Here is a 6,721-nt window from a genome sequence, read left to right on the forward strand (position 1 = left end):
TTGTTCATAGCAGCACAGTTTGTAATAGCTAAAATTTGGAAATAGCCCAAATGCCCATCAACTGGAGACTGGATAAGAAAATGTGGTTTTTTAATAAAATGGAGTACTACTCAGCCATAAGAAATGAGAAATTAGAGACATTTATAGCTAAGTGGATGCACCTTGAGCTGATACTCTTCAGTGAAATAAATAGGACATACATGTATAAATACCGAATAGTTTCTCTGGTATGAGAAACTGAAAGTGTAAATAAGGACTAAACGTATAATAGGTAATGTGAAATAGGAAGAAAAGGGGCAAAGGGGAAGGAAGTGGGAGGGCCAGGGGAAAGGATAGAAGGGAATGGGATTAATGTGAGAAAATGAAAAATAGGAACAAAATTTTTATAAATAGGGAGGAATGGAGGGGTTGAAGGGAGGGTTGGGCAAGGGTGAAAAATAAGAACCAAGAGAGACTATGTAAAGGTGCAAATTTCCAATGATGAATGTCATTATATTGTATACCTAAAATGTACCAATGATTAGAATGAATAATCGATAATGTAAAATAGGAAGAAAAGGTCCAAAGGGGTAGGGGTAGTGGGAGGGGCAGGGGAAAGGAAAGAAGGGAAAGGAAAAATGATGAGAAATGGAAAAAATGGAAATAAAGTCTTTGTAAATAGGAAAGGGTGGAGGGCGTGAAGGGGGCTAGGAATGGGGAAAAAATAAGTACCAAGATGCATTATGTAAAGGTACAATTCCCAATGAGAAATGTAATTGTGTTGTATACCTACAATGTACCAATAATAGAATTTAAAAACAAAAACCTCTGATGGGGGCTTTCCAGCCATCTGACAACATTACAGATGACATCACATAGCAGGACCAAGTGCAAGAGCAGTTAGCAGGGCATGGAGACAAGGCTAAACACATGGGGTGCCCTAACTGTATAATATCCCTCTCTTGGGTGCAGTGCCCTTCCTGGCATGGAGAAGCTCTGAGATTCTGAGCCTACCCCTGACTATAGCTGTCTGGACTCTGGTGGTGTTCACGGTGGTGGTGGCACTCATTCATGGGCCCCCGAGGATTCTTGGATGGGCACTCACCCTAAGCGAGGGAGATAAAGATAGCCCTTTGTTTGCTTCTGCTTGGGAAATTGCTGCCTTGACTAGTAGCTCCACAAACAGTGAATGGACAGTATTTAGAAATGATGGAATTAGATATAGGGGATGCCACTCAAGGGTATATAACATTCTTAGTTTACCTGGACCCCATGGAGAGTAAAAGTTGCCATGAAGTAAGCTGTGTAGGATTGCCAGAACTACAGCTCATTTGCCTGGTTAGCACTGAGATAACAGGTGAAGGGTTACAGGTGGTGGTCCCTATATCCATCTCTGCTTCCCTCAGCCATAACAGAATAAAAGATCTTGAAGGCATCTTGAAAATTACAAGGTGATCCAGATCTGCCAGTGTCTTTTACTTTGGCCATAGTGAAGTCTGATTCTACAATAGCCTATTACAATATTACTGGTAGATTTATGCACCAGAACTTCAGAATATTTCCCTTAGAAGATGTCATCTACACTTCCTGGTGTTTATTTTATTCATGAGCAATTGGCTTTGAGACCCATCAGTCTGCTTCATTTTTTATCTCAGAGATTGACTCAGATTTTTTTCTCAGGGTTGACTTAGTTGGTCCCATTGCATAATTTTTCTTTCTGAAGAATAAAATCTTCCCAGATAGAACAATTTGCATTACTCAAAAATATAGAGTAGTTACTAAGGAACTTTCTTAATAGAGAGAGTTTAAGTACAGGTATATTCGGGTTAAATTGAGGTTTTGTTTAGAGAAGAGGAACATGTGTGTCTTCTGTCATCCCACGCTCAGTGGCCACTGCTAGGTCATTGTGGACACTACCACCTCTTTCCCTCATTCAGCTCTCCCAATGCCTTTTGCACTATAGCTAGCTTAGGTGGCACTTCAGATGCACTTTGACATCAAAGACTTTATTCCTGCTTGCATTCATCCTTCATAAAAAGTAAAAGATTTATTTCAGTTGTTTTATTTTCCTGTTGTACATTACTGTTACTGTACTACCCTGTTTGACTGACTTTAAATCAGAACTGAAAATATGCTCATAACGAGTGTAAATGTACATGCCTGCATTAACAGGGACCAGAGAAATGCTGCCTACAAGAGTACTGGTCCTCCTTTCCATTCTTACCACCACCATCCTTGTCATATCATAGCTAGATTTTAAGAGAAAGTAAGGGAGAATATCTGCCCTAAAATGTCTTTATTAATTAGAGTCAGTTTTCCCACTTTTATTAAATTGTCCAAAGTATGAAAATTTATATACACAACGATTTCCCAAGTAGCATTACCTTTAATAGCCCAAATTATAAGTCACTTAAAAGTTTCATGCAGGAGTCAGCACACTTTCTTTAGAAGGCCATAAAGTGACAGGCATTGTGTGACATACTATTTGTCCCTTTTCTTCCTATTTCACATGACCTATTATACATTTAGTCCTTATTTACACTTTCAGTTTCTCACACCAGAGAAACTACTCAGTATTTACACGTCTGTGTCCTATTTATTTCACTTAAGAGTATTGCCTCAATGTGCATCCACTGAGCTATAAATGTCTCTAATTTCTCATTTTTTATGGCTGAGTAGTACTCCATTTTATTAAAAAACCACATTTTCTTTATGCAGTCTCCAGTTGATGGGCATTTGGGCTGTTTCCAAGTTTTAGCTATTACAAACTGTGCTGCTATGAAGATGGGTGCACATATATCACTGTGGTATGATTCTTTTAATTCTTTGGGGAAGATCCCCAGCGGTGGAATAGCGGGGTCAAATGGGACTTCCAGTCCTAGTTCTTTGAGGTATCTCCATACTGATTTCCACAGTGGTTGCACCAGTCTACGTTCCCACCGGCAGTGGAGCAGGGTTCCTCTTTCCCCACAGCCCCATCAGCATTTGTTATTGGTTGATTTCATGATAGCAGCCATTCTTTCTGGAGTGAAGTGGAATCTCAGCATTGTTTTCATTTGCATCTCTCAAATGACCAGTGATGTTGAACATTTTTTCATGTATTTATTTGCTATTTCTACTTCTTTGTCTGAGAAATGTCTGTTCATTTCAGATGCCCATTTTTGGATTGGGTCTTTAAATTTGGGAGCTCTGATCTTTTTAAGCTATTTATAGATTCGAGATAGTAGACCTTTGTCTGAGGAAGAGCAGGTGAAGATTACTTTCCCACATTGTGGGTTGTCTCTTCACACTGCTGGTGGTTTCTCTTGCTGTGCAGAAGCTTTTTAATAAGAAGAGATCCCACTTGTTGGTTGTTTGTGCTAGTTTACGGGCAACTGAGGATTTGTTCATAAAATCTTTTCCTACACCGATGTCTTCAAGGGTTCTACCTAACCTCTGTTCCAACTGGTTCAGAGTTTCTATTTTAATATTTAGATCTTTAATCCATTTTGATTTTAGTTTAGTGCATGGTGAGAGACACAGGTCTAGTTTTAATCTTTGGCAAGTTGAAGCCCAATTTTTCCAGCACCATTTAATAAAGAGGCTATCTTTCCTCCAGTGAGGGTGTTTGGCTCCTTTGTCGAAGATGAGATGGCTGAGTTTGTCTGGCGTTGTTTCTGCATCTTCTAATCTGTTTCCCTGGTCCTCAAGTCTGTTTCTTTGTCAGTACCATGGTGTTTTTATCACAGTAGCTTTGTAGTATAGTTGCAGGTTGGGGATTGTGATACCCCCTGCCATGTCTCTGTTACCTAGAATTGCTTTTGCTATTCTGGGTCTCTTCTTGTTCCAAATGAATTTTTGGATTGTTTTTCTTGAGGCCTATGAAGTATGCTGCTGGGATCTCAATTGGAATTGCATTAAATCTAAATAGCAGTTTTGGAAGTATGGCCATTTTCACTATATTAATCCTTCCTACCCAGGAGCAGGGGATGTCTGTCCATTTTCTGATATCATCTTCAATCTCTCTTTTCAGAGTGCCATAGTTTTCAGAGAAGAGGTCTTTGATTTCTTTCGTTAGGATGATTCAAAGGGGAAGGAAGTGGGAGGGCTAAGGGAAAGGATAGAAGGGAATGGGATTAATGTAAGAAAATGGAAAAATAGGAACAAAATTTTTGTAAATAGGGAGGGCTGGGGGGGTTGAAGGGAGGGCTGGGCAAGGGTGAAAAACAAGAACCAAGAGAGACTATGTAAAGGTGCAAATTTCCAATGATGAATGTCATTATATTGTATACCTAAAATGTACCAATTATTAGAATGAATAATCGATAATGTAAAATAGGAATAAAAGGTCCAAAGGGGTAGGGGTAGTGGGAGGCACAGGGGAAAGGAAAGAAGGGAAAGGAAAAAATGAAGAGAAATGGAAAAAATGGAAATAAAGTCTTTGTAAATAGGGAAGGGTGGAGGGCGTGAAGGGAGGGCTAGGAATGGGGAAAAAATAAGAACCAAGATGCATTATATAAAGGTACAATTCCCAATGAGAAATGTAATTGTGTTGGATACCTACAATGTACCAATAAAAGAATTTAATACAAAAAAAAAAACATACTATTTGTCATAACTGCTCAATACTGCTATCTAAAGCATGAAAGCAGCCATAGACAAATGGGCATGGCTGTGTTCCAATAAAACTTTACTTACAAATTTGAGGCCATAGTTTGCTGTCCCCTAGTCTAAGTAAATAGTCAATAATCAGGTATCTATGAATGGTATTTTATGTACTTATTAAAAATTAATAATGAATATGACGAAAAACATGAGAAAATGTTATCTTAAAAAATAGCAAGATATGAAACTATGAAAGAATGTGATCATGTGATTATATATTTGATGTGTCACTTGCCATGACACATCAGACATACAATAAAATGATGTCAAAGTAAATCAAATTACTAACTGTGGTTATAGTAGGCTGGTAGGGCAGTAAATAGATGACTTTGTCTTTTCTCAGCATTTCATTTTTTATTTGTATTACTTTTGAAATAAAAATATTTTAAAGTAACAACAACAACAAAATCCTACTGTTGTAGTACTGACCCAGTCCCAAGAGACCTCATCCACTCTCGTAAGATAGACACTAATCCCTTGCAATCTTGGTGCCCCCATGACCTAACTATCTCCCACTAGGTCCCAACTCTTAAAAATCCCACCATCATTGCAATGGGACCAAGTTTCCAGCTCATAAATCTTTGGTGAAGAAACAACTTCCAAACTACAGCATTTATTTTATATTATTTTAATATTTTATATACATATATTTAATTCATACATTTGTACAATTAGTAGCTATTTGTACGCAAAATTTGGAACTATGTGTATATAAAATCAAACACTCTAAATTATATGCCTTAATTAATACATGATGTGGATATGAAATATCCAAATAGACAAATTTAACAGGAGTACACATTTTATCTTATAGTTCTCTGTGATCTCATCATCGTGAAGTTCTTATTCCATCTAATGGTGGAAAAACTACTTGAAGTTGCTAATTTAAGGTGATTTAGTCTTAGGTTTGGAAAAGCCTCCTTTACTGCAGCAAATTAATTGGAATATAGAGTCAATTAAAAAGTCAAACTCCTCCTCAGAGCAGTTTTGGCCTCTTTCCTCATTTATAAAGTTATCCACATTCCCTCCTTTGTCACAGGATAGTAGCTAAGCATAAAGAGGATTTATCACACCTTCTTTCTTTGGTAGAGGAGGGCCATCTAATCTACCTGCTTTCTTTATCACACAGTTTTACCATGCAAATTAGGCAGCTCCTCTGAGACAGGAGACTAGGGCATGGCAATGTGACTGGAGCAACTAGGCATGACCTGCCAATTGTAGGGACTTGTTAACCATAGGTGCAGAGCAACATTTCTCAAGCCAGGCACCTGATAGCAATCTTCTGACACAAGACCAAGCCGAGCCCTATACCTGAAACCAATCTTCCAGCATTAGATCAAGTGGGATTTTGATGGGATGGCCTAGATTTAATGTAAGAAAGAAGTTAAAAAAAGATGGCAGCTACTTACTTCACGGCCACTGCCCTTTATTCTTGCAGTGGCCTCTTCTGTGTACATGATGTATCTTCTCTTTTTCCTTCAAAGCACCCTTTTCTCCCTGGGCAGTTCTTTTGTGCTTCTCTTTCTTCTTCTTTTCCTCTTTTTTGGCCTAAAATAAATGTTAATCTTTCACATTCAGCAATTGTTCTGACCAATTCATTGAACTGGACAATAAAAACCTAGAGAGTACTGCTGATGACTACACCTGGTAATACTACTGGTCTGTGCAGAGATTTGGCAAATCTTAGTAGCTGGGATATGATGTTGATTCTGGCTCCTAAATCTTCTAAATACAGTGGCCAAAGAGTTTAAAAAATAAATGCATTGGATTAATGACCTGAACAGACATTTCTCAAAAGAGGATATACAAATGGCCAACATGTTATGAAACATCACTAATCATCTGAGAAATGTAAATCAAAACCACCATGAGTTATAATCTCACCCCAGCTAGGATAGATATTACCACTATGACAAAAAAAAAAAAAAAACCAACAAGTACTGGTGAGGATACAGACAAAGGAGATCATTCACACACTACTGGAAATATAGATTAGTATCAACATTATGGAAAATTATATGGATATTCCTCAAAAACTAAAATATCATAAACCAGAAATCCCATTTCTGGGTATATATCCAAAGGAAATAAAATCAGT

The 6,721-nt window shown here is 37.8% G+C and overlaps 1 pseudogene; it reads left to right on the forward strand.

Annotated features, from left to right (window-relative positions):
• Positions 1–964: 964 nt before the first annotated feature.
• Positions 965–1,434, forward strand: LOC101704405 (tRNA-splicing endonuclease subunit Sen15-like; annotated as a pseudogene).
• Positions 1,435–6,721: the final 5,287 nt, after the last annotated feature.

This window comes from Heterocephalus glaber, unplaced genomic scaffold (genome assembly GCF_053883595.1).
Source record: "Heterocephalus glaber isolate CG9 unplaced genomic scaffold, H.glaber_assembly_v1.0 deba00001497, whole genome shotgun sequence".
In the NCBI taxonomy this organism is placed as follows: domain Eukaryota; kingdom Metazoa; phylum Chordata; class Mammalia; order Rodentia; family Bathyergidae; genus Heterocephalus; species Heterocephalus glaber.